At 33.2% G+C, this 27,579-nt stretch overlaps 1 protein-coding gene across 1 annotated transcript in view; it reads left to right on the top strand.

Moving 5' to 3' along the window:
• The first annotated feature begins 12,647 nt into the window (after positions 1-12,647).
• Positions 12,648-27,579, top strand: part of LOC134246581 (uncharacterized) — a 46,251-nt gene continuing 31,319 nt past the window's right edge. The window contains exon 1 of the mRNA XM_062728970.1: positions 12,648-12,775. The gene's annotated coding sequence lies outside the window, so the exon portion shown is untranslated. The remainder of the gene's footprint in view (positions 12,776-27,579) is intronic.

Genomic DNA, 27,579 nt, shown 5'->3' with positions numbered 1-27,579 from the left:
GCGCAATTTGTACCCATAGGAATTCCAATAGATTGTTGGAATATCTGGTCTCCAAAAACCACATAGATATTGTCAATCAGAAACTCAAGCATCTTCTTGATGTCAACTTCAGAGTACTTATGTGTGCAATCAGAATCTGTTTTAACAAAATAATTTTGCAAATGACCAATAACGAGGTAAGTAAATTGACGAGTTCCAGTTTTATTGAGGAAGCAGCTGTCAATGATATCAAAAAGCCTGGATTTTAATTTGTGATGGGGAATTGTTGTGTATAAAGTTGAAAAGTCGTAAGTTTTTTAGCTGTTGATTTTTGTAAAATCTTGTGATTTCAAATTGTCCAAAAGTTCTTTAGAATTTTTAAGTATCCACATCTGATTTACACCACTTCTTGAATATATAGTTGCACAGTACTCTTGAAGTTTCCCCTTCACTACTGTCAAAATCTGAGTGAGAAGTAACGAAAGAGGCTTGGTTGAACATTTATTGGAACTTGCAATGTATCTTTGTTTGTAAGGATTCTTATGAAGTTTCAGAATCCAAAATATATAAGGTAGTTCAAATTCATTTTGGCTCTGTGGAATATTAAGGAGGAACAGGACCATTAGCTGAAAAAATTCCTGTCAATGAATTTTTTTCATATTTTTTTTATATTTCTAATTTAATATGTACTTAACATTTTAAAACGGTCCTGTCATGGGATTTTTGGACTTATTTAAAAGATATCGCCCCACAAATACCGCCCTGTTTCGAGTTTGTATGGAGTTTAGATACTTTATGTTTACGGGCCCATAACGGAGTCCATAATGCGAAGTTTTATGCACAAACGGAAAATATGATAGGTAACACTATATACTCAAATATTTCATAATATTCTTAGTGTTTAAATTATCTGAAAGCAATTGTTTTAATTTTATATAGTATTTGGGTGGGATAATTTCTGCATTTTTCAAGGCAGCTTCAACGACAAAAACCTCATTTGGAAAAAATTCTGTCAACAAATATTTCCAAAGAAGAAGGTATGGTTTTTAGCTTTATAGCGCCCTAAAATGTAACGACATCAAAAAGTTTTGAAACTGGCTTAAATATAAGTTAGATAAATGACTCTTATAAATCAGGAAAGAATGCGGCATGAAGGTTTACCATTCTGTAAATATGACGTCATTAATGTGAAGCATTTCTCTATTTTCAAAGAAAAAGCCTCAAAATGTCACATTTCAAAAAAATTTTTGTTTAGAAAACAGTGTCCACAGCCGGTTTAACGTTGAATATTGACCCGAGTTGAAAATTGAACCGGGGATTATTTTTCAACGTTGAATATTGAACCAGAGGTGTTTTCTCTCCGTTGAAAATTGAGACCAAAAGTCGTTGAATTTATACCCAGGGTCATATTTCAACAGCTTGATAATTTTTTTCTTATCTCTGATGATCCCATTATGTTGAAAATTGACCCTGTTGAAGATTGACCCCGCCTCAGAGTTTAAACTTATTTGAACTTGGAGGTTGTTTTACGGGATTTATCAGTATCTCTATACTTACATTTCAGTTTCATTTTTTCCCCTTTTCAAGAGTAATACCAATAAACCTATTATCCCGTGTATAAATGTATATTTAGATCAGTGCGCGATTTCAGTTATCTTCAAGCATGGCAAGTTAACAATACTTTCTAAAATCCATAACATCCATAAATAACTATAAAACTATGAATAGGGGTTAAAACAAAAAATCCTGGAAATCTGGTGTGAAAATAAAGACATCAATCAGCCAAACTTGTCCATCAAATTTATTAAGACCCTACAATCTGGACCAAACTTCTAAACCAGGCATTCCTTTCTGTTGGAAATATAATTATTCAATAGTATATATAGAAATATAGTAAAAGGAGTTCGGCAGTTTTTGTAACGAGTACTTGACCTAAGGCCTGCCTCATCAGGGGTCCAGCTTAGCAGTGTATTCTTGTGGTAAACATGATCTAAAAATTATATCATAATCGCCTTTGCTTTTCTCTTTGCTATAAGCTTGAATTGGTTCCGCGGAAAATATTTCTTTGCATTTTGTGTCTGTTTTTGTTTCCAGTATTTTAAGATGCTATTTTTAGTCCGTTGACTCTCTGATTATATTTTGTAACCATAACCAATTTATTGCGGGGTCTCAATTGGCCGTTGTTTTTATTTAGAATATAATTTCTGTCTGTTCCAATTATTCCTGTGATAATATAGGATCTCTTTCTATATCAGAAAAGCCTCTCTTTGACAAGCGTTTTTCACATGCTGTTTACATTTACCTTTAATGATACCTTTCAATACCGGCCGCTGGGTTGTGAGAACTTTCTCTCTGTAGATATTGGAAATAGTTTGTTGGCTTTATGTAAGATTTAATATCAAGTTTGTTTGATTCGTGACATTTTCTTCCTTTATAAACTTTTATGTCTAAAACGTTTACTGAATCAACAGAGATTTCAAAGATGAATTTTAAGTGCGGATGACACTGATTGCCAAGTTCAAAGAAATCGAGAATCTCAGTCTCAGAACCATTGAAATGATGAAACCATCATCCCTAAATCTGCCATTAAAAAAAATTTTATTAGCAAACTGAAACATCCCAAAAAGGGGAGATCATCCCCCCTTCCATCCTCTATTTAACAAAATTAATATGTATTGTTGGGTTAGTTCTTTAACTGTTTGACTGACTATGACAAACAGATCACTAAACCTTTTATTTTGAAAAAAAAATCCGTTTTTCAAGTTGGACATTATAAGTTATTAATGTTGTGCATAACTAAATAAGCATCAAAACGTGCGTGCATCATGCGTTAAACTCTCACCATTTCCCAAATACTAACATTACGTACAGCGCCGCTGGAGGGCCAGGTAAAGAAATATTTTTATTTGTTCGGACAAATTAGAAATTCGTTTGGACGAATTAGTTATTTGTTCGGACAAATTAGATATTCGTTCGGACAAATTACTTATTTGTTCGGACGAATTAGATATTCGTTCGGACGAATTAGATATTCGTTCGGACAATTAGTTATTTGTTCGGACAAATTAGATATTTGTTCGGGCAAATTAGATGTTTGCACAAATTATCCTGTAAAGAGAGATATACAATTGGTTTATTCAGGAGGATTCATTCCTTTTTAATACATAAATAGCTCTTTGGACCATGACATAACACGTAGCTAACTAGACATGTGATATTAAAGTCGGGTATGTTGATTGTAAATATTCGGAAATAATGGATCTCTACCGGTATATATTATAGACCTAAAGTCTGCCATTCTGAAAGTATATTTTCTGAGAGCCCACTAGTAAAATTGAAGGGTCAGTAACTTCTTATCAAACATCCTTTCACTCCCATCCCTGACTAACACTGTGGTTCCAGTGGTCAGTTACCGCTTCTTTGAAAAGATGAGATCCACTCCTTAAGGTTTTACTCCTACTGCAGGCAATTGGTACGGGAAATAATTGGCATTGAAAAAGTAAGCCCCCCACGAGGTAGCTATTTTTTTCTCAGCCCCCCCCCCCACTTTCAAAAACGATGCTACATGTACGTGGCTGCATTGTATTACATTGAATAAACTTCGGACTCAAAATATCGAGCCCCTTATTCGAGGGCCTTAATTTTTTTAAGGTGGGGCTTACTAGCTAGGACATTTGTAGATTTGCTTCTATACCGCTGTTCTCACATTTAAGTATTTTGTGATAAAGGAACAAAAAGAGGGAATCTCATAAGTCCATCTCCAATGGATTCTTTCTAAGATCGTTAAAACTATTAATAAGTATTTATATAATTTTATTTTATATTTAAATATCAGAAAAGCGCATGAATTAAAACATGCAGGTATAATATTGACCAAATTAAACACACGCCCCTTTCCGGGAAAAGGATAAAAAATAGATGAATACATGTACGTTCCTAGAAAGTGCAGTAAAATTTAAAAACACATAATAATTTAATGCAACTTAAGGTTCTCAATGATTAAGACAATCGATCGTTTTTTAAGTAGAGGAGGGGGGGGGGATTGTTAATTGAAAATATTCATTCATGATTTATTTTCCCCGTAAAAGGGGTTGCTTTCATAATTTCCCTTTCTATGTGAGTCATTGGCCTATCAAACCTTGGAACTGGTACTCAACTGTAAAAGCGTATAAACAAACTTAAAAATGCTGAAAGTGAAATAAAATAGTTTGTTCGACTACATGCACCTCTCCAATAACGGGAGGGGGCTATAATTATGCTCTGAAAATCAATGGACTAGGGAATATACCAGATTGATCAGTTGACCTCGTAACAAATAACTTATTTGTCCAAAAAAAAAATTCTAATTCGTCGAATTTCTAATTTGTCCGAACGAATATCTAATTCGTCCGAACAAATAACTAATTCGTCCGAACAAATAACTAATTTGTCCGAACAAATAACTTATTCGTCCGAACAAATATCTAATTCGTCCGAACAGATAACAAATTCGTCCGAACGAATTTCTAATTTGAACAAATAAAAATATTTTTTTACCTGGCTTTACAGCGGCGCCGTAATAACGAACTTTAATATTGAAACAAATGAAGTGTTTTTAGCTAGAAGTTAATATAGGTAAACAAATTTCTGAGTTAAAATGTACGTATATTGCGTAACTATGTATACTAATAGGATTTACATATACTAATGATTTTTTTAAAAATACGTATTACTCGAAATATTGCGATTTTAAACGAAATGTAACTTTAAAATCTAAGATATTTTTGTTAATATTCTATTCTAAGAAAACAACTTAATTAGGTGTGCATTGATTACATTGGTGTCGGTGCAGGGGAGGGGATAATTGAAAAAGAAAAAAATCAAATCTAAAAAAAAATTTAGGATTGTGTGAGGGTTGGGGGTTGTTTGGATCCGATTTCTTTTTATTATCAAGCACTACCACTTCTTATTTTTCTTTCTTTGACTACACTGTAACGTGCCTGTTCAAAAGGGGGGGGGGGGCTAAACCAACTTCACTTTGTTCAATGCCTATATTAATTATGTCTATTTTTGCAAAAAAGTGGGATGTGGGGGGCTAAGCATCTCCAACCTCCCCCCTCCTTCCCGATGCCCATGTATTAAATCACAGTTGTGAAAACCAAGTCATAAATATGTGTTTTTATGCTGTTGAATTTAGAACCGGATTCATGATCAAAATTCCACGACCCGGTGTAAAGACGAATAATAACCCCCATCGAATAATGACCGGGGGTCATTTTTTCAACGATAAAAATTCACCCCCCACCCGTAGTAAAAAATGATTTTTTTTGTAGCAAAAAAGTCCCAGGGGTCATTATTTATATGTTAGTCCTATAAAAAAAAATGACCCCCATTGAAAAATGACCACCTTAAAAGTAATATAAATTTTATAACAGGTGAGAGGGAAAAATATACTGTATATTATGCCTGTTCTTGCTTCGAGCAATTCATGCATTTTGTCCCCCCCCCCCCCCCCAAAAGAACATTACGTTAAATCAAATAAAAAAAAATTAAAAGCAAAAATATAAATAAAACTCTATACCTTTAAATAATACTGAAAGAAGCTCCAGATAGAATAGTGAAATGAAGTTAAGCCTTCACACAAGTACTATCATAACATAATTTACTTCGCCATGATTAAAGCATACTTTAAATGTTGGTGGGGGGTATACTTAATGAAAGTGTTGTGGCAAAGTATCAGTTGAAAATTAGTCGAATAGTAGATTATTTTAAGCTTATTTTTAGTCCCTCCTTATAGAAAAATAAACGTAGGGTAGTTTTTTTTTTTTTTTTTTTTTTGTTGCTTTTGTTGATGATCGACTTTCTCCAAAATAAGTAGGGGATAGGGGTGGGTATTAAACCTAAAAATATGCTCTATAAAGCTATGGGCTAGTGTAAAATACACATCCTAATGCAAAAACTATACATGTAGATATAACCTTTTGATTTAGCACACATTGTTCATTACATTTCTTAATTCTTGTTTTACTCCATCCTTTTACATAGTTCTGAGTACATTTTTAAGAGAATTTAATATGAAAATCAGAACAAACATTTTCATTTTAGTAACGTTTTCTTTATACTGTATCATAATATGAAAAGTTAATTGAAGACTATTTCTTTTTATGTCCCCGTAATCGAAGATTCGGGGGTATATAGTTATATCGTGTCCGTTTGTATGTCTGTCTGTCTATCTGGCGGTCTGTTTATCCGCAAAAACTTTAATTTGACCATAACTTTTCATTTATTGGAGCTATGACTTTCATATTTAATATGATTGTGTATATCTTACTTTGGTACCACCAAATTTGACCTTTACCTTGGAGTTTGTCCCATTTTACACAAAAATACCAAATTTTTACTTTGGCCATCACTTTCAAATGGTAGATACATGTACTAGTACTCTCATACTTCACAAATGAATCTTTTGGCATGACCTTTCATTGGATGCTAAAATCTTTGACCTTTTGACCTTGACCTTGGAAAACTCCGTACTTATGAAAAAAAACCTTTAACCTTGGTCATAACTTTTGAACGGTAAGGACTAGGGTTTTCATACTTCACATATGTAATCATTCTTACATTAAACCTTTCTTAAGAAACCATCAACTTTGACCCTTTGACCTTTGAGTTTGACCTTAGGCTACCTTTCAAAAACTTATCCTTAGCCATTACTTTTGAACAAGTGGTGCTAAGGCTTTACTATTTTGCAGTTGTATTTCTTAATGTGAGTAGACCCTACTTTGGGTACCAATATATTTAAATTGCATTTAAGAAAAGATTAATCTTCGCTATGTTGCCATACAGGGGCATAGCTGTTTCACAAACACATCTTTTTATATATAAGAGGAGTTGGGGATAAGAGATGGATACCCCAATGCCTAACAGACGGACGGACGGACATCCTGATCACTATATACCCTCCCGCTTTTCAAGCGGAGGATATAATAATATATAATACTGCTGATTTTTTTCTGTCAGTACGATGATTTCCACCATCGAAAAACAATGTTTACCTAACCCTTTATGCTCGATAAATCTTTTACTCCATTAGATTCTGATTCATCGCATTGCTATAATTGTGTAATGTTATGAGATCAACATATCATCAATTAATTCCCAATTAGCTCAAGTGAGCATATTGGCCAATATGCTTCATTATCTTTTTTTGCCCCCTAAAAATTTCAACTTTAATCCATGGGGAGTCATTTTTCTACGTGGGTCATCTTTCTTCACTTGGGTTCTGCAAATTTTTAGGGTGGTGACACTTTTTCTACGGGCAAAAGGGTCATTTTTCGACGTCGAATAATGACCGGGGTCATTATTCGTCTTTACATCGGCTCAGTTTCCAACGGACTAGGGTCTAAATTCAACATCTAAGGTCTCAGTATTAAACATTGAAAAATGACCCCCAGATCAATTTTCAACCCGGGTCAATATTCAACGTTACACCGACCGTAACCACACCCAGACAGGACCGTCAAATATCCCCCTTTAGCACCTGGACAATCGATTCAGAATTGCTGTACAATTTCTGGATGAAGAAATCAGCATAAAAGTGCTTAAATTGTTAACAAGAGACTTAAAGGAGCTGCTTTTTGTGCATGACGTTCCTACATTGAAATTCACTAGCGCTGAGAGGTTGCAAAGGACACATGGATTGGTTTAAACAGTATACCCTAGAAATTGAAGGCGACGTCATTGACATCGACTGAACTTTTCAATTTGCAACATGTTTGATTTTTATCAGAACACGCTAAAAATCGCTTTTAAAAAAAAGGTTTATACTGATAACTTAGATTATCATGTTTAATCTGAATATGCGTTTCTTTTTTGTTGGGTATCTTTCCATTTCATGGTGAAAGAAAAAATGTAAATTTAGATTTTTAGAATGTAGAATTTTTAGAATGTAGACTGATAGGCTTGAATCACACGAGGCCTTTCATGTTAGTTTCAATAGACCCCGGCCATTGATTCGAACCTAAAGACATCCACTGTGATCAGCACGAGATTTACATGCGTGTTAGACCTCCCTAGCTCCTGATCTATCGCTTGGAGACATTTACATGTCTTCAGAATGGTCAATATATCAATTCATCTCACTTTCAAATAGTTATTACAGAGAAAACAAACAAAAATAGAAATTAGATTTTATTTATAAACACAATCGACCTGTATCTTACACAAACGCCTTGCAGGTTGCATCAATTATTTGTGAGGAAACATTTTTAAAAGACGCAATCATAATTTCAATCACAGAAACTAAGAAAAATTGTATAATATTTCAGAAATGATCGCCTTTTCCTGATCTGAAGAAAATTAGGTATATTCCATGATATTAATTACTTTTTTTCCTAATGCACTGTTGATTTCAATTTTACATCATTAGCTGTTCCTGTTGGTGGCCTATGTGTATTAGACATTCAGTGTAGAGACACAACCTACTCTGGTGTTTGCTTGAATTTTAGATGTACATGTGGAGAGGGATATACTGCAATACAAAACCGTTGTTATGCAGGTAAATTATTGTAAAAAAGGCTTTTTGAAGATGAAAAAAAATCTTTGCTTTGGGTTAAAATTTTCGAAACTCTTAATATTGGCATTTTTTCGAAGATTATTAAGATGGAATTGAAAAGTACATCTGATTTTTTGGCTATGTACCGTATACTAGTAAGTGGAAATTTTAGCGAGATGAAAATTTATCAATTTTTACCTAAAATCTGGTATTTCATTTTCAGCGAGAAGTAAATTTAGCGATTTTAAAATGCTTACTAAAGAAGCTCAAATAATACGCCATTAATTTTTAACATATTCAATTTTAGCGATGTCAGCACCCTCGTTAATAATACCAAAATTAAATCCTTGCTAAAAATTCTACTTATACGGTATTTTTTTAAAACCCCAAACCAAGTTTTAGAACATACTTTTTATATCGATTGATCAGTGCGTATATTGTTTTTGTCCTGTATGTATGTACATGTATTTATGTGTATTTTTCTGTCAACTTTAACCTTCGCTATAATTTTTGAACCATGAAAGATAGAAACTTCAGATTTGGTATGCATACTCTTATAATCGCCAACTTTGAATGACCTTGTGACTTTTACTGTGACCTACATGAATATGCTTAAGATTATTTTCAAATGAAACCAAGGTGAAAACCTTGTCACCTTTACTGTGACTTATGAGTATGCTAAAAATAGTTTTGAAAGGATACCAAAGTCAATAACCTTGTGACCTTGACTGTGACCTACCGGTAAATGCAAAACATAACTTTTTTCGTACATATTCCTAACCTTTTGAACCATATATAGGATATTTGGTAGGCAAATTCCACTAATTAAGCTCTTTCAGTTGCCTGCAAGATTTATTACTTTGACCTTGACTGTAACCTATATGCAAAAATGGCCTTGATGAAACTTGTTCATAACTTTTGAACCAAAATAGAAAGATATTGTATACAGCTCAACGCACTTTTTAAAAATCATATAGTTTTTTGCACAAATTAAGCATGTTAAGGTCACATTGTTATAATGCAAAATTGTGAAACGCAACTTGGTAACAAAATATATTTTAAATATGATATATTACTTGATTTTGATCTTATTCATTACTTCAAACATAAATCACACATGATAATTGGTAGAATTTTTGTATGTTATTGGATGGTTTTTCGTCAAATGCAGCCGTCTTTGTATCCGTTCATTTTAAAGCATACATTTGCATTGCCTAAATAAAGAAACAGTGCAGTTTCTGTAACTTCTGTAATTTCTTTCAATTAATATGACACTAAGGCGCAAAATGATAGAAGTATTTCTCATCTGTTTGACAGCTTTCCATGTTAAAGATGGTATTTTGTCAGATTAACTTTCTGATATCTTGGATCAGGAAAGATACCTTCCAACGCAAAATTTCAAAGTTTCAGATCATAATGTAAAATAATTTTCTTTTAAATAGTAACAATTTACTATGTTGAAAGATAAACAATACTTTATTATCCTATCCTTTGGCATGGTTTCTTTATGCAGTTTTGTCATTTTTCGGCGCTACATTTCGACAAAACCAAGAAAAGTACGGGATATATGCAAAGTTTTTAGAAAAATATTCATCTGTAAGAAGTCAATTTGAACATTTCAACTAAATAGTATCAAAGAAAGCTCGATTTATTAATTTATGAATACCCATGGTGTAGAATCGTACACATATAACATCATACAATTTATGAAATTATTCCTTTTAAAACATCGAGTTTTAAAACTTAAGATAATGATTTTAGATAATATGCGCCTTAATCATGATTGATTGATTGATTGATTGTATATTGTTTAACGTCCCTCTTGAGAATTTTTCACTCATATGGAGACGTCACCGTATGCCGGTGAAGGGCTTCAAATTTAGACCTACACTCGGCACTCAGGGCCATTGAGCAGTGAGGGTTCTTTATCGTGCCAGCGCCTACCGTGACACGGGACCTACGTTTTTAAGGTCATATCCGAAATACCCGTGACTTTCACTTCTAGTGCCGAGTGCTTGGCGAAGGAACAGTCACTACCTTTGTTTACGTCTTAGGTATGACGCCGCGCCGCGAACGAGAATCGAACTCGGGCCTCCCGATCACGAAGCGAACGCTCTACCACTAGGCTACCGTGACCGGTTCTTAATCATGAAATATGTAATAAAATAAGGGTTACATCTCGTTCTGAAGCTCGATAATTTTAAGTTTTATTGCAAGAAAAATGTGACCTTATTTTGTGCGAAAAAAAAAATGTGAGTATAAAAGATGCGTTGAGCTGTATTTAGTTTGTATACTTCACACAAATTACGTTCTTCCAAATGACATCAAAGTCAGTGACACTGAGGCCTTGACTGTGATTTATATGCTGAAAATAACTTTACGAACTTTGTTGCCACCAGGCACATATTGTTTCATAAACACATTTTTTATCTTAATTTTAATAAGTGAAATTTAGAGCATACTAGTAGTAAGATGTGAATTGAGAATGACCTCTTATATTCTCAGTTTTGTATTGCTTAAATAAAACGAATACCAGCTTGTATGTGCTCGTATGTTGAAATTGAATGGGCTTATCCTTTGCAGGCTTAACCCCTGTTATTATTCAATGAAATACTGTGAAAATATAAAATAAAAAATAAAAAAATATGTGTATAAATGGTACTTTAAGAATATGAATTCATTTCAATGCTCAGATTTTCAAAGCAGTACATATAATTCATATACATTCTACTGTATATAAACCAGATAATTTATCTTATTTTTAGCTCAACTGAGCCAAAGGCTCAAGTGAGCTTTTCTGATCACAATTTGTCCGTTGTCTGTCGTTGTTGTCGTTGTCGTCGTCGTCGTTGTCGTTGTAAACTTTTTACATGTTCGACTTCTTCTCGAGAACCGCTGGGCCAATTTCAACCAAACTTGCCACAAAGCATCCTTGGGTGAAGTGAATTCAAAGTTTATTCAAAAGAAGGGCCAAGCCCTAATTTAAGGGGAGATAATTGGGAATTAATGGAAATTTGGTGGTATCCTTTTAAAATCTGTTTCTCAAGAACCACTATGCCAGGAAAGATGAAACTTATGGGGAAATATCCTCAGGTAGTGTAAAATCAAATTTGTTCAAATCATTACCCCCGGGGATAGGGCGGGGCCACATTGGCCGACCAAAGTTTTACATAGAAATATACAGGAAAATTCTTTAAAATTTTCTTCTCAAGAGTAACAAAGCCATAATTGATCATATTTATATGGAAGCATCCTCAGGTCGTGTAGATTCAAGTGTTGTCCAAATCATGACCCCAGGGGGTAGGACGGGGCCACAACGGCCGACCAAAGTTTTACATAGAAATATATAGGAGAGTTCTTAAAAATATTCTTCTCAAGAATAACAAAGCCATAATTGATCATATTTATATAGAAGCATCCCCAGGAAGCGTAGATTTAAGTTTGTTCAAATCTTAACCCCCGGGGGTAGGGCAGGGCCACAATGGCCAATTAAAATTTTACATAGACATATCTAGGAAAATTCTTTAAAAATCATCTTATCAAGAAAAGCAAAGCCATGACTGGTCATGGGACTTCTTTAAATATAAATATTTAATAATAATCCAATTTCTCTTTTTCCCAGCCACAGTGCTCAGGTGAGCGATGTGGCCCATGGGCCTCTTGTTTTTTAACTTGAGCACATAATCGAAAGATTTTCTTTGAATGAAGCATATACATTTGTTTAAGCACTACAAAACTTTTCTCGAACGTTTAACTCAAATACGTATTAGCATACTGCAAGTTGCATGTCATAATTCTTTATACACACAAGTACTCTAAGGTATGCATGTGTCCTCATATTGTATTTTTGTCACTTTCTTTTTCCATGTAGCCTACAAATCAAGAAATTAAAGCTCTCAATGCTTTCTTTTAAGTCAAAAAATTGCCGTGCACCGCCCATCTAAATTCAATAGTTAAAATGTTTTCTAATGCATTTAATGGACATTATTCTTGATATTTCATCATATAATATAAGAAATGAATAATTTTGGTTAGTAGTTAACGAAATATTTTAAATTATTGGCTGCCCTTTTCTTTGACAACCCTCTTGTACACTTTATGTTTAATGTACTGCAAGAAATTACATTTTAGGTGAAGTGGCTTTAGGTGGATTTTGCTATAGGGACGAGCAATGTACTGGAAGTTTTAATGCAGACGTGTGTAAGGATAATAGGTGTACCTGCAAGAGTGGTTTTATATCATGCAACCAAACATGCTATCAAGGTAATTTTAAATACAGTTTTTCAACCCTGATCTTCAATCAATTTGTTCGTATATATAGTGCCAGTCCCCGTGTGTGTCGTTCACCTTTCAACTTTCGAGTTTAATTTCTCTACATTTTTTGTTAATCTACAAATTACAATATTTATACTTTCACTGTATTTTCCTTATGAAATCCATTAGAAATCCACGACGTTCAAATCTCTATAACACATACGAAAAGATGTCACCGCGCGTTAGAATAAACAGTAGGAACTATATGCATTTTCAGTACTCTAGAATACCAAATTGTACATTGTTTTGACTCAAATTAATTAAAAAAAAACTATTATCCCGTTTAATCAACTTATAAAAAACAACAAATGTGCGTTTAGAATTAATTTTCATTTTTCCTCACAATGTTGTTTGCGTTTTTTAACTGCGCAACATCACAAATTGCTCTTACGTCTATAACAGCTAAATTAACATGCAAAATTGACAAAATAAAGAATTATGAAGATGGAAAATTAGAGAATTTAAATATAAGCATTGAATTCATATTTTTGGAAGACTCCGGTCCTATAATACACCTAAATCTGCTGACAAATTATCATACCCGCGCGGTAATCAATTTGCCTGTTAAAGACTAATAATGATTCCCATCGAATAATTACCGGGAGGTTCATTTTTCAACGATATAAAGTGACCCCCACCCGTAGAAAAAAATCATTTTTGTAGAAAAAGAGCCCTTGGGGTCATTATGGTATATGTTAGTCTTATATAAAATTGACCCCCATTGAAAAATGACTCCATTTACAGTGATACAAAATTTTTATTAGGTGAGAGGGGGAAAAATAATTGATATTATGTTTGTTCTTCCTTCGAGTAATTTATGCATTTGTTCGAATATATTTGATCTTTGTTCTTCTTCATACAGTGGTAATAAATTCCTCATTTCTCTCTGCCGAAATATTAACAAATAAGTTTTAAGCAATAGACAATCAATCACTGAATCTTTGTTTCTCTGTTGAAGGAGCAAAACCAGAAAATCAAAGATGGTACATGGATCAAGCGCACCATGTCGCTGGAGATAAAATTTATGAATATGGTGCATTGTTATCAAAGACCTTCCCCCAGCCAATTTTTAACCCCGTAATCAAAGAATCGAGTGCATATATTTTTCGCCCTGTCTGCCTTCCTGTTACCGTGTAAAAAAATGTTGGGACCTTTTTTGTAATAGAAAGCATTTCATGCAATAGCAGGAGAGTGCATATTATTTTATTAGCTTGTCACAATAATTCTAGTTTATGAAAGAGAGTCACTATGACAGCTCAAATACAGTAATTAAGTTAAACTATATAAAGCATGCATGTAGTATCACGTTTGGTTTGGGAAGGGAGGAGGGGGAAGAAACATCCCTCTCCCCCAACACACACACACACTTGAGTTTGGAGAATTTCCCCACTTTTTCTTTTTTGTGCAGTTTTTATGCCTACCCCACACCACTTTCAAAAACGATACTACGTGTCTGTCATGAACAACGGATGACCGTAACCTTTAGTACTGAATCCCTAAGATATATTTTCCTGCTGCCCTAATTTAGAAACAATATTGCAAGCCATACATGACCTCAGTAGCTACTGGTACCTATAACAGAAATCTTGAAGGGCTATATATGAATGTCTAAAACTTAAACTAGCCCTAAAATATATTTCATAACATGTTATAAAGTGAATTTTTATGCCCCCGTAAACGACGTTTCGGGGGTATATAGTTTTTGTCGTGTCCGTCTGTCTCTTTGTCTATCACTCTGTCTCTCTGTCTTTCTGTTTGTCCGCAAAAACTTTAACCTTGCCCATAACTTTTGATCTAGTGGAGCTATGGCATTCATATTTCATATGTGTATTCCTTGTGACAAGACCTTTCTTTGGGTATCACCAAATTTGACCTTTTGACCTTGACCTTTGAATTTGACCCACTTTTACACAAAAATTCTTAACTTTTAATTTGGCCATATCTTTTGAACAGTAAATACCAGGACATTTATACTTGACATGTATATTGTTAGTGAAAAGACCGTTCATTGGATGTCAACAATCTTGACCTTTTGACCTTGACCTTAGAGATTTATGTACTTACAAAAAAACTTTAATCTTGGCTGTAACTTTTAAACTAAAAGTGCTAGGGCTTTTATTTTTTCACAGTTTTAATTGTTGTGAAAAGACGCTTTATTTGATACCAAAAACCTTGACCCTTTGATCTTGACCTTGAAGTTTGACTTACTTTAAAAATACAACATTGACCATAATTTTTGAAGGGTTAGTACTAGGGCTTTCATACTTCACATGTTCAATTCTTGTGACAAGACCTCTCATTTGATACCAAAAACCTTGATCTTTTGACCTTGACCTTGAAGTTAGACCCACTTTTACCCAAAAATTGTAGATTTTTACTTTGGTCATAATTTTTAAACGGTAGTTACTAGGAATTTCATTTTTCAAATATCACTTCTTGTTGACAAGACCTTTCATATGAAACCAAGAATTTTGACCTTGACCATGGAGATTTCCGTACTTACGAAAACACTTTAACCTTGGTCATAACTTTGAACGGTAAGGGCTAAGGCTTTCATACTTCAAATATGTAATTCTTGTGAGAAGACATTTCATTGGATATCATTAACTTTGAATTTGATCTTGGAGTTTGACCATACAAATTTTCACCTTGGCCATATCTATTGAACAGTAAGGGCCAGCACTTTCATACTTATCATATGTAATCTTTGAGACAAGGCCTTTCATTAGAAACCATTAACGTTGACCCTTTGACCTTGATCCAGAGTTTGTCCTTCATTTAAAAATGTTTACCTTGGTCATAACCCTTGAACAGGTGGTGTTTTTTATTTCACATATGTATTTCTTCTGAAAAGGCCTTACTTAAGATACCAACATAATTGATCAGCATTAGAGAAACCTTAACCTTTGCTATGTTGCCATACGGGTGCATCAGTGCTTCACAAACACACCTTTTTTTAAAAATAAAAGCTTTGTATTCAACTAGTCCATTTTCCTTTTCTCTAATAAAAACATTTTGTCAGTTTTTGCATTCATGTCCAGTACACTTTATAAATTCGATATTGTCAGCATCGCAATGACAACAATGTTGACAAGATATTATTATAAAATATTCTACATTGTTTTTATTCATTATGAAGATATTGCAGTGTACACGATGTTGATACGATGTCGCTTTTACAACGTCTACATTGTTATAATTCTTTTCATTGTATGTCGACATTGTACATGTCGACTTTGCAATGTAAACAATGTTGTTGCGGTATCGCCTTTACATCGTCTACATTGTTTTTATTTCTATAATGTGTGCCGACATCTTCGACATTAGGGCTGTGTATTGAGCCGAAAATTTCGATACCATACAATATTTTTTAAAACGATATGCGATATATTGTATTCTGAAACAAGTTCATCATAAAAGGCTTCTCAATTATTTTAATGTATACATTTCATAACAATTAAGGGTTTTATTTCCCATGTTAAAGTTCTTGTCTCATTGTCTTTAAAAATAACACTTCAGTTAAAACTTTCGATGACAGTAAAATCAACATGTTCAAATAAATTTCCCTTTGCATTTTGTAATAATTATAAAAACTGTGTTATTTCCTTAGAATTTATATAAATATTGAAGGTTTTAATTCAGAAAAAAAAAATATTATCCTTGGTGATTGAAATTCCCACCTTTTAAACAGAATTTGAAGAAAAAAATTTCTGTCCGATACATATTGGAAGTTACTTTTCGAAACGATATTTTCCTTGAATATCGATACGTATCGATATATCGATAAATTGATACAGCCGTATTCGACATAGCAATGTAAACAATTTTGAAACGAAATCGCGTTTACATCGCCTACGTTTGTATTGTTTCTACATGTCGACATCGTTGACATTGCAATGTAAACAATGTTAATGCCATATCGCGTTTACATCGTCTACATTGATATCATTTCTTTTGTGAATGAAAATAATATACAACACTTATATAATATGATTTTATGCGTAAAATGTGTTGTAAAGGATTTTATCAAGATTACGGAAACGTATAACCGCCTCGTGTTGTTGTTTTAAAAATGTTGTCAAATACAATTACTTCAAGGTTTGGCGATTTAATTATTACATCAATCTCTGATGAATAATACTTTTCTGATATATTTTAGACGACTTTTAAGTACGGCTCCGTGTAAAAATCATGCAGGCAGTACAGAAAAGGTGATTCATCGACGATCTTCAAATTCAATAAAATTGGGTTTAATATATTCATTTGGGTCTAAATTGAATATAAACAGGTGATTTTGTTATAATTCTTCTTTTTTCATATAGCCAGGGATAAAGTACTTGAGGTGTAATTTTGTACAGATAGTGTGCAAATAATGCCTATTTCAGAAAAGAATATCTTTAAAACCCTAGAAGGAGTACAAAACCTTAATACATAATTCAAGTGAACATGGAAGGCTTAACAAAAATTTACTTTAATATTTTTGTGCAAACGAAGTATTGAAAAGATACAAGGTGTTTAAAATCGAGAATTTGTCAAGATTCTTCAAATGAGTTATTTTACATAGGTGGCGCTAGTAAAAATAAATGGCAGCCTCCATGGAATGCTGTACGCTGCAAAGTTATTTTGATGCATCATGTGATGTTTATTGCAAAAATATGTGTGAAGTGACATAAATTGGTTGAAAGGATTCTACAATAGCAGATTAGGCATAGTTTTCGGGCAAAAGTATAGCCATGTGTCGTGTTGATTAGTATATTGACCTTGTTGACGTTCTCCCGAAAATAGGCGAAATGGTACTCGCCTACTGACACCGTTGTGATCTATCTCAGAAGTTTAAATTCTACGGTAACCCACCAGAGTCCAAGAGTAAACTCTCAGAGAGGGGTGGCAGTCCGATTTTGTCAGCTTACTCGACTTGGAGAGGGAAGATAATGTACATTTGGACAGTTACATTTCACCAGGTAAGATCAGGTCCAGAACACTGCAGAACAATTTCTTGATTAAGATAATTAATTTTGTATCTTGAAATAGCTATGTAGCTTTAATATGTTGACGGTGCGACCGTTAGGGCGAGCTCATATACTTATCCATTTTCATTTAGATTGGACATGTAAATCCGCACGTGACATTCGGTGCATATTAGATTCTGACGTCATATGACGTCGTTTGTACATGTATGTTGCTTTAAAAAACCGAAGCCTGAACAAGGCAGATTTCAATCAGTTTATAAATATCTTTCTGCAATAAACAGATAAAATCATTAAATCAAGACAAGTTTATTATTCGTTTAACTTTTGTTGTTATTCTCGCGAGAATGTTGATTTAGAGTTTGTGTATGAAGCGATGCATTGTGGGTCTAAATTACTGCGGTAAAAAATTCTTAGGAATGAATGTGCAGTAGTCTGAATTTTCTCTTTGCCCAGGCGTTTTCATCAGAGCTCGCAGTTACCTGCATCGCTTTGCTACTCTTGCTGCACTCGCTATTAATCTATTCAAAATAGCTTGGTAAAGCTTTTTATATGCAGTCAAAAGTATTTTACAAGTCCTATATGACAATGTATTTTGAGTCTTTAATAAAAAGGAAAAATCATAGATACTTGTAGTATTGCAGCTGTTGAATATTTTTAATTAAGCAAAAGACGAATTTCCATTTTCTAAAGAGCTCAGGTACACTACCGTTAATGGAAGGTAATTTTCAGCACAATGATTTTGTCTCTACTCTAGCATTCTACAATTAATTGAATGAGTCCTCAAGCATGACAGTCTACTATTTGTTAATACAAATCAGAAGCGACACACGGTTTTCATCGATTTACTGCATACTTTATTTACTTCATCACCAAAAACAATAGAGTTTCTTTTTTACTTTATACAGCCAAAATTGAAAGATTAGTTTCCAAAGACACTGCTCGATGCTCACATTTAAAATTGTAGTTTTAGTCAATTAGATGAAAAATACAGTGAACCTTCAGATATCTGTATGCAATATATCCTAATGCTTTAGTATTCGGATGATTTTTTATCGGAACGAAAATTTTTAACATTATTTTGTCTTATTTAACTGGTAATTCAGGTATCCGAACACTTCACATATCTGGAAATTTGACTAGGAACCAAAGCGTCCGGATAAATGAGGTACCACTGTAGTTGCTTCCAATACGTACCGTACAAACCTTGTGACGTTTGTATGTCTTACTTTTGATACTTGATTGAGGGGTTAAATGATAATTGTGCACCTTGTGCTGCTGTCTAAAACTACGTAAAGAAAACTGATAGCCAATTTACATGCAAATTTAAACTGATGTGTCATCAGATAATCTTGTTGTCTAGACCTGTTTCAGTTACTGTGCACTCCCCTATGTGCGATGAGGCATGAATAAGTATGATGGTATGGTTAAGGCAGTGTTTGAAATAACTGTTGCTCAACCGCCTGATATGCACAAATTTTGTCACAGGCAAACAGATTTGTAACAGATTACAGATTTGAAACCCGACTGAAAATGAAAAACTTTTCAAAAACTTGACCTTGGTCATGACTTTTGAATGAAAAATAAAGGGCTTTTCTCATTGGGATTCAAAACCAAGGTGCACATGGATCTTAAAAAATAGATAGAAAACTTGGAATGGTTTAAGTAACAATCTTTTAAAATCTTCTCAAGAACATGAAGATGATGATATGGAAGCATTCTCTGGTGATGTAGTGTAAAGTTAAACCCCCTTTGGGTAGGATGGGGCCACAATGGGGATCAAAGTTTCACATTGCAATATATAGGGGAGAATCTTCCCTAGAACAGCAAAGCCATGATTAATATTGTACTGATATGGAAGTCATTGGAAGAAGCCTCAAGTAGTGTAGATTCTGTTTAAATTCAATAAATTGTACTAAAGTTAAAACTGGAGACATATTGCAAATGATGAAAAATACACTAGTAGAAAAGATATTTCACATACAGCAAAACTCGTTTACTACGAACACAGATATAGCAAATTCATGGATATAGTGAAGTTATTTTAGATCCCCAGCTATATAAATTTAACAAATTCCTTATATGGATATAATGAGTAATTGATATACATGTAGCAAAGTAATTTCATAGGTCCCGGTGACTTTGTTATAACTTTGTTTTACTGTTTTTCATATATTAGTATTATTGTTTTTTAGATGAATTAAATTCCATTTTATTTTCACAGAATGATTGCGATGGGCTGCATCATGGTTGTGAAGGAAAAGGTTACACTATTTATTACAGACAGCAAGAAAACATCATTAAACACCACTAACTAATAAGACTCCAAAGGTGAGAGAATATCTGTCATGCAACTATTTTAGATTTTTAATGAAATTACTGCATTATATAAACTTGATATTCCATGTAAAGTAATTTATAAAATCAAAATAACCATTTAGTACCTTAATAATAATGTAGCATATTAACTAAAGAATTCTAAATTGATGAATGATAAGTTCATGTACATGTATATTGTAATTATTATTTTAGGAATAATGGAAAATAAGATATTTAAAGCTGTCAAAAAGCAGAGATTATATAGAGTTCAGTGGATTCCATGACGGTACTTTGGATAATGTTAATCAGGCAGCAATTCTTTTCCAAAGGATCTTAAGTGCTTTTAGAAGAAGCTAATAAACAAAGGACAGTCACTTACTGCAGAAGAGAAGCAGGGGAGATTGGTGATATTCTGAGTGGCATGACTGCACCTTACAAAGATGTAAAACTTTAAAAATTGTATTTACATATACAATGATTATATGATAAATGTATCTAGTAATCAATATAAATATGATTAATATTTTCAAATGTTTTAGCTCACCTGAGCCGAAGGCTCAAGTGAGCTTTTCTGATCACGTTTTGTCCGTCGTCCGTCCGTCCGTCCGTCTGTCCGTCTGTAAACTTTTCACATTTTCGACTTCTTCTCAAGAACCACTGGGCCAATTTTGACCAAACTTGGTACAAAGCATCCTTGGGTGAAGGGAAATTTAAATTGTTAAAATGAAGGGACATATCCCTTCGCAAGGGGACATAATCAAGAAAAGACCAAAATAGGGTTGGGTCATTAAAAAATCTTCTTCTCAAGAACCACTGGGCCAGTAAAGCTGAAACTTATGTGGAAGCATCCTGGGGTAGTGTAGATTCTAAATTGTTCAAATCATGACCCCCGGGGGAAGGCTGGGGCCACAATGGGGAATCAAAGTTTTATATAGAAATATATAGGAAAAATCTTTGAAAATCTTCTACTCAAGAACCACTGGGCCAGAAAAGCTGAAACTTATGTGGAAGCATCCTGGGGTAGAGTAGATTCTAAATTGTTTAAATCATGACCCCCGGGGGAAGGGTGGGGCCACAATGGGGAATCAAAATTTTATATAGAAATATATAGGAAAAATCTTTTAAAATCTTCTTCTCAAGAACCACTGGGCCAGAAAAGCTGAAACTTATGTGGAAGCATCTTTGTGTAGTGTAGATTCTAAATTGTTCAAATCATGACCCCCGGGGTAAGGGGGGGGCACAATGGGGTATCAAAGTTTTACATAGAAATATATAGGAAAAATCTTTGAAAATCTTCTTCTCAAGAACCACTGGGCCAGAAAAGCTGAAACTTATGTGGAAGCATCCTGGCATAATGTAGATTTTAAATTGTTTAAATAATGACCCCCGGGGGAAGGGCGGGGCCACAATGGGATATCAAAATTTTATATAGAAATTTAAAGAAAAAATCTTTTAAAATCTTCGTCTCAAGAACCACTGGGCCAGTAAAGCTGAAACTTATGTGGAAGCATTCTGGGGTAGTGTAAATTCTAAATTGTAGGAATCATGACCCCCGGGGGAAGGGCGGGGCCATTATAGGGAATCAAAGTTTTACATAGAAATATATAGGAAAAATCTTTTAAAATATTCTTCTCAAGAACCACTGGGCCAAAAAAGCTGAAACATATGTGCCCATGGAAGGATCATGGGGTAGTGTTACTGTAGATTTCAAAATGTCTAAATTATGATCAGTGGGGTAGGGTGGGGATGCATTATGTATAACAAGGGGGAAATCTGGTAAAGAACAGAATGGTCAAAGCTTCTCATGTGAGCGATGTGGCCCACGGGCCTCTTGTTTTACATTTTACTGTTCATTAATGAAAAAAATAATTTGTGTTGTATTTGAATTTGGAAATGTAAAGCAATTTATTTTAAAATGTAAACTGATATTCTTACATGTTAACATGTACTGGCGTATGTACATGGTGTATTTATTGGACTCTGACAAAAGATGATGCTACTTCTTTTTTGGTGAAATTATTAATCACAATGAATTTTGTGCACATGATTTTTTTTTTATTTTCCATAGGGTATGATATCTATGAAAACTACTCAGCCTTTTTGTTTGGCTATTTTTTAAATCATAGATATATTTTATTTTCTTGATAACTGAAATCCTCAAAAAATGATATTTTGTTTTTTTGTCAACATGAATTATCTCTCCCTTTCAGCTTGAAATTAGAAATAATACTGTAGATATAGATATAATTTGATTATTGAAAATAAATAATTGTGTTGTATTTGGATTTGGAAATATAAAGAAATTGTTTTGAAATGCTATTTATAATTTAACATGCATATTAAATATATACTTGACATTTATTTTACCGTGATGAAAAAGTGAATTTACCATTTTTTGTATAAAACTCTTCAATGGCTTTTGGAAATTAATAATCAATTGCCCAAAAATGATTTTAATATTTTATTTGCCATAAGGTATGGTGTCTAGGAAATAAACACTGCCTTTCTGTTTGGCTGTAGTGTATTTTTTCTTTAAATTTTTAATCATATAGCTGAATTTATCTGTAAATCCTTTTAAAATTGAAAATTTCAGTTTTTCTCGACATGGATTATCTCCCCTTTTCAGCTTAAAATTAAAAACTATTACTGGAAGTGGTAATATTTGGATTGATTATGAAATGTAAATAATTTAATTGTATTTGAAAATGGAAATATAAAAAAAATGGTTTTGAAATACTATTTATTTTTTACATGCAAACATATATGGCATATATTGGACTGTGACAAAAAAAGAGAAATTACCATTTTTGTACAAAATTCATCAGTTGTTTTGGGAAATTAATAATCATTTGCACAAAAATGTTTTAATAATTTTATTGACTTTAGACTATAGTCTCTATGAAACTAGCATGGCTTTTTAGTTTGGCTGTGGGGTTTTTAGAAATTTTTGATAGATAGAAATCCTAAAAAATGGATATTTTACATTTTTTGCAAATATGGATTATCTCCCCTTTTTAGCTTAAAATTAGAACACATTACTGGTCATAAAAATATTTTGATTAGATATGGATAGTAACTACTTATGCTGTATATTAATAAGAAATAAACATAAATTTGTTTTATTGTTTAGTTTTCTTTTCATTTAATCTTCATTATTGGTATTTTTGCCTGTTTTTAGAGGAAATTTCAGCCATTTTTTGCCCAAAACAGTTTATCGGTTGCCATGGATACCAATGGCAGAATTGAAAAAAAATATTTTTTTTTTTTGGAGTATCTTAGCATACTCTACCAACATGCAAAGTTTGAAGAAATTCTGAAACCCCCCATGAATCACCCTCTGCATGATTTTTACACGGAGCCGTACTTAAAACCTTTGATATATCAAAATTGAATTCCTAAATGTCGTACTAGAATAATGTGTAAAAAACCCTAAAAATTAAGACGCTAAAATTAAATATGTCGCAGACATTAGTGCAATATGAGATATATGAAGACTTCGCTTAGACGACTCGATTTAATCAAAGAGAAAAATTTTACAAAATTCGAACGACTTGTAAAGATACAAAATTTTATCAGTCCAATTTGGGCCCCTGGAGGAGCAAAAAAGATTCACAAACAAAAGATGAAGGAGGATCCAATTGATAGAACAAACATGATCTTACAAATAATGTGACTCGAAGTTACGGTTTTTAAAAGAGTGTCCCGAGTCCTAAGAAAAGCACACACTCAGAAAAAGAGGAAAGCATTGCCTAGACACGCACTACGGCCCTGCAAGTAGTGGAATAACAGTTTGAATTACTTGAGTGTTTTATTTACATCGATGCAATGCAATATGTTATATTAATAAATCTGATGTTACAAGTCGTTCGAGGTTTGCTGAAATTCCTCTTTCATTAAATTTAGTCGTCTAAGCGTAGTCTTTATATTATGTTATATTGCACTAATGTCTGCGATATTTAATTTTAGCGGCTTAATTTTTACACATTATTTTAGTGCGACATTTAGGAATTCAACTTTGTGTATAAGTCGTCTAAAACATATCAAAAACGTATTATTCATTAGAGATAGTTGTCATAATTAAATAGCCAAACCTTGAAGTAATTGTATTTGACAACATTTCTATATCATAATATCGCGTTCTAAACCAACAACACGAGGCGGTTATACGTTTCCGTACAAGATAGATAAACAAAAAAGTAAACCTAATGTTAATGACATGATGTCGACTCAATATAGGCCAACCCAAATATGTAAACAAAAGAATAAGAATGCAATTGTTCACACAATATCTATACTCATTATCGACCAACATGGATGTGTCAACGATGTGAAAGAGATGTAAACAAGATTTTTTAAAAAGTCAATGTTGACACAATGTCGACTCGATATCGACCAATATTGCAATGTCAACGATGTGAACGATGTAAACAAGAAAAAATAAGTAGAGCAATGTTGACACAATGTCGACTCGATATCGACCAACATTTTGATGTCGACGATGTGAACGATGTTAACAAGAAAAGTAAGAAGGACAATGTCGACGATGTGAACGATGTATACAGTAGAAAACGGTGAGGGCAAATTTTTTTTTTTTGGGGGGGGGGGGAGTAATCCCTTCCCCATCCTCCTGGTTCCTACGGCCATGCATTTTTCAAAATATAATTCTCTTCAACCTTTTCTTTTTAATTTTAAAATACTAAAATACTAAAAAAAAAAACACTTGCCAAGTGTAACATATTTGACTGCATGTTTATTTTATGTTATACTTTCTTTAGTAACTGTTACAATGGTAAATGGTAAAAATTTAATCACTCACAGTAATTAAAACCCATGAAAACGTCAAAACAGAGGCTCAGGTTGATTAAAGTTTGTAAATTTTTGCTAGTGTTCTGTTCATTGTTATTAAAACAATGTAAACAAAATACCGTTTTTCATCCTATGTTACAGAGCTATACCAAAGAGAGGTAATTTGAAGCAAAATTGACAGAAAATTATGGATTCATATCAGTTATCCTAAATAAATGATTCAGTTGCCTACATATTTTTTCTTGATTGTTATAGAACAAATGCTGTTTAATAATTTTTGTATGTTGATAAGCTTTAAATGTCAGACAACATTTTGACGTTATTGATATTTACCGGTATTTTTTCACATCATGTTTGCCGTATTATAAGCACTTCACCCACCATCCCACTCATCTTCTTTATTCATTGTTATTGAAGGAGTTGCGGATAAGAGATGGGTTTTCTTCAATATTATAAAAAGAATAGTAGTGTCCATGCTCTGTCATCGGAAACCCAAAACATGTGTCCGATCAAACAGAAAAATAGGAGGTGCACGATGGTGCTACGTAACAAAGATTTTGTGAAAGTCTCATAAAATGTATTCATTGGTATAAAAGGAGTTGTGGATAAAAGATGGGTACCCCAAAGCGTAACAGATAGACGGACATCCCGATCACCATATATATAACGAGCATTCTGAGAGTATTGCCTTAGCAATACTAGCCCCTACCGGAAAGTGTAATCTTGTTCCAATTAAAAAAGCTGTAATTTTACTTAAAAATCATTTAAGTGGAACAAAATGTAAATTGATATGTACTTGATATGTACCTCATCAAGTTACATGTACACTCACATACCGAAAGCTCAATATCTACAAGCGTTTAGAAAAAAGCGTAGAAAGCAAAGTGGGACAGACAGACCGGGTTCACCGGTAGGGGAAGTATACAGTTATTGAATGGGTACGAGGGAAATAGCTAATTTATGGTTACCCGAGGGAGGAAACTATTTCCCGAGGCGGCGAAGCAATTTTGCATGTTAAACAATTTCTAAAAACAACTTGAAGGTAAATTATTGACAAACAAGTTGACGAAACAAGAATATCAGCAATATCTTTTCAAGTCATAATTCCGTATGTTCTATGATTGATACAATGACTTTTTCAGTAAATACAATTTAGCATTGAGTTAAATGCTGACTGACGTTTTTCATATTAATTGTTAGTCAATTTTTATACACTGAATTGACTATGGATTCTTTCGTTATTTTTCGGTCATGACAAGGAGCACACGGCGGTTGTGACCTGTCAGCAGGGGATGCTCACTCCTCCATGGTACCTGATTCCACCTCCGATAATTTAGAGGTGTGTTTGCTCTGCTCCTAATTTGTATTGAACTTTTTATATTGAATACTGTTTGTTATCTCCAAATGTGTCATCAGGGTCCCCTCTATGTTTATTGCTTATAAGCATCACGCTGTGAAAAGGCACGTAGTGCTGTCATGTATATTGAGCAAGTCGCAGTATGAGGTTATAAAAAATTACTTTATTTGTAGTTCTAAGTCAGTGAACGACATGGGAAAATGTAAATATTTTTTAATTTAAAGTTTTTTTTTAAATAAACATATCAATTTTTGTGTTTATAATACTTTATAATACTTTCAATGCATAAACATAACATTGCTTATTTATAGATAAAAATAAATTTTTGTTATGCATACAAAATATCGAAAGCCATCGGTACTTTTTTAAAAATAAACAACAATAATTATTGTACGATAAAAGTTATTTCCAAAAGAATTATTCATGTCAATGAAACACATTTATCTCACATTTTATATTAAGGGGAAGAAGGTCCTTAGCTGAAAAAAATACCTGTCGTTCAATATTTTTCATATTTTATATATCCCTAATTTAGTATGTTCCACATGCATTAAAGCAGATATATCAATAGGTTTCTTGACTTACCGCGGTATTTTTGAGATATTGAGTGACAAATACTAAGCCTAACAGTGTCTGAGTAAACGATTGATTCTCCATGTTTTTTGGCCCATCACTCGGTCAATAAGGAATTTTTTTTTAACATAATAAAAAATATATCAGCGAAAATGTGTATTTTAAAATATTTCAGAGTATGAGTAGGGTTAAAAATTCGAAAAAGCAAAATTCTTTTGTCACACCGCATCTGGAGACGGAAAATTACGTACTTTGAAGACAACTTAATTAAACACTAAAAAAAAATAATGTGCAAAAAATCCTATCATTCAATATTTGAAAATTTACGTTGAAATGCAATTTCGTCATGGTATTGATTAACTGTTAAAATATCGATTGGTAAAGCTGAGCTCAATGTTGCACGGGGCATAGTTAAACGAGACATACCGGTAATCATGAGAAGAACATGTCTTGCTTACATTTCTCGAGTACGGGAAAACCCAACTATGACGTCACACATTCCTGAAATAAGCGAAATAGGTCATACCTACCGAGCATTTCCGTCAACAGCCATGTAAAAATATTTTTTGCGTTCTGTAATTCACAAACTACCCCACCATTTACAGATCATGACCCGTTTTTATGATTTTATACTACCCGTTTTTACCGTGTATAATCTTACTGTACTAAGAGATCCATTATAACGTCAAAAACGCGCTGGACGCACAGTGTAGGTAAACAGAAGAATGGAT

This window comes from Saccostrea cucullata, unplaced genomic scaffold (genome assembly GCF_032062105.1).
Source record: "Saccostrea cucullata isolate Sc308-1 unplaced genomic scaffold, CSIRO_AGI_Scuc_v1 ctg2222, whole genome shotgun sequence".
In the NCBI taxonomy this organism is placed as follows: domain Eukaryota; kingdom Metazoa; phylum Mollusca; class Bivalvia; order Ostreida; family Ostreidae; genus Saccostrea; species Saccostrea cuccullata.
This window is presented reverse-complemented; position numbering and strand designations above follow the sequence as displayed.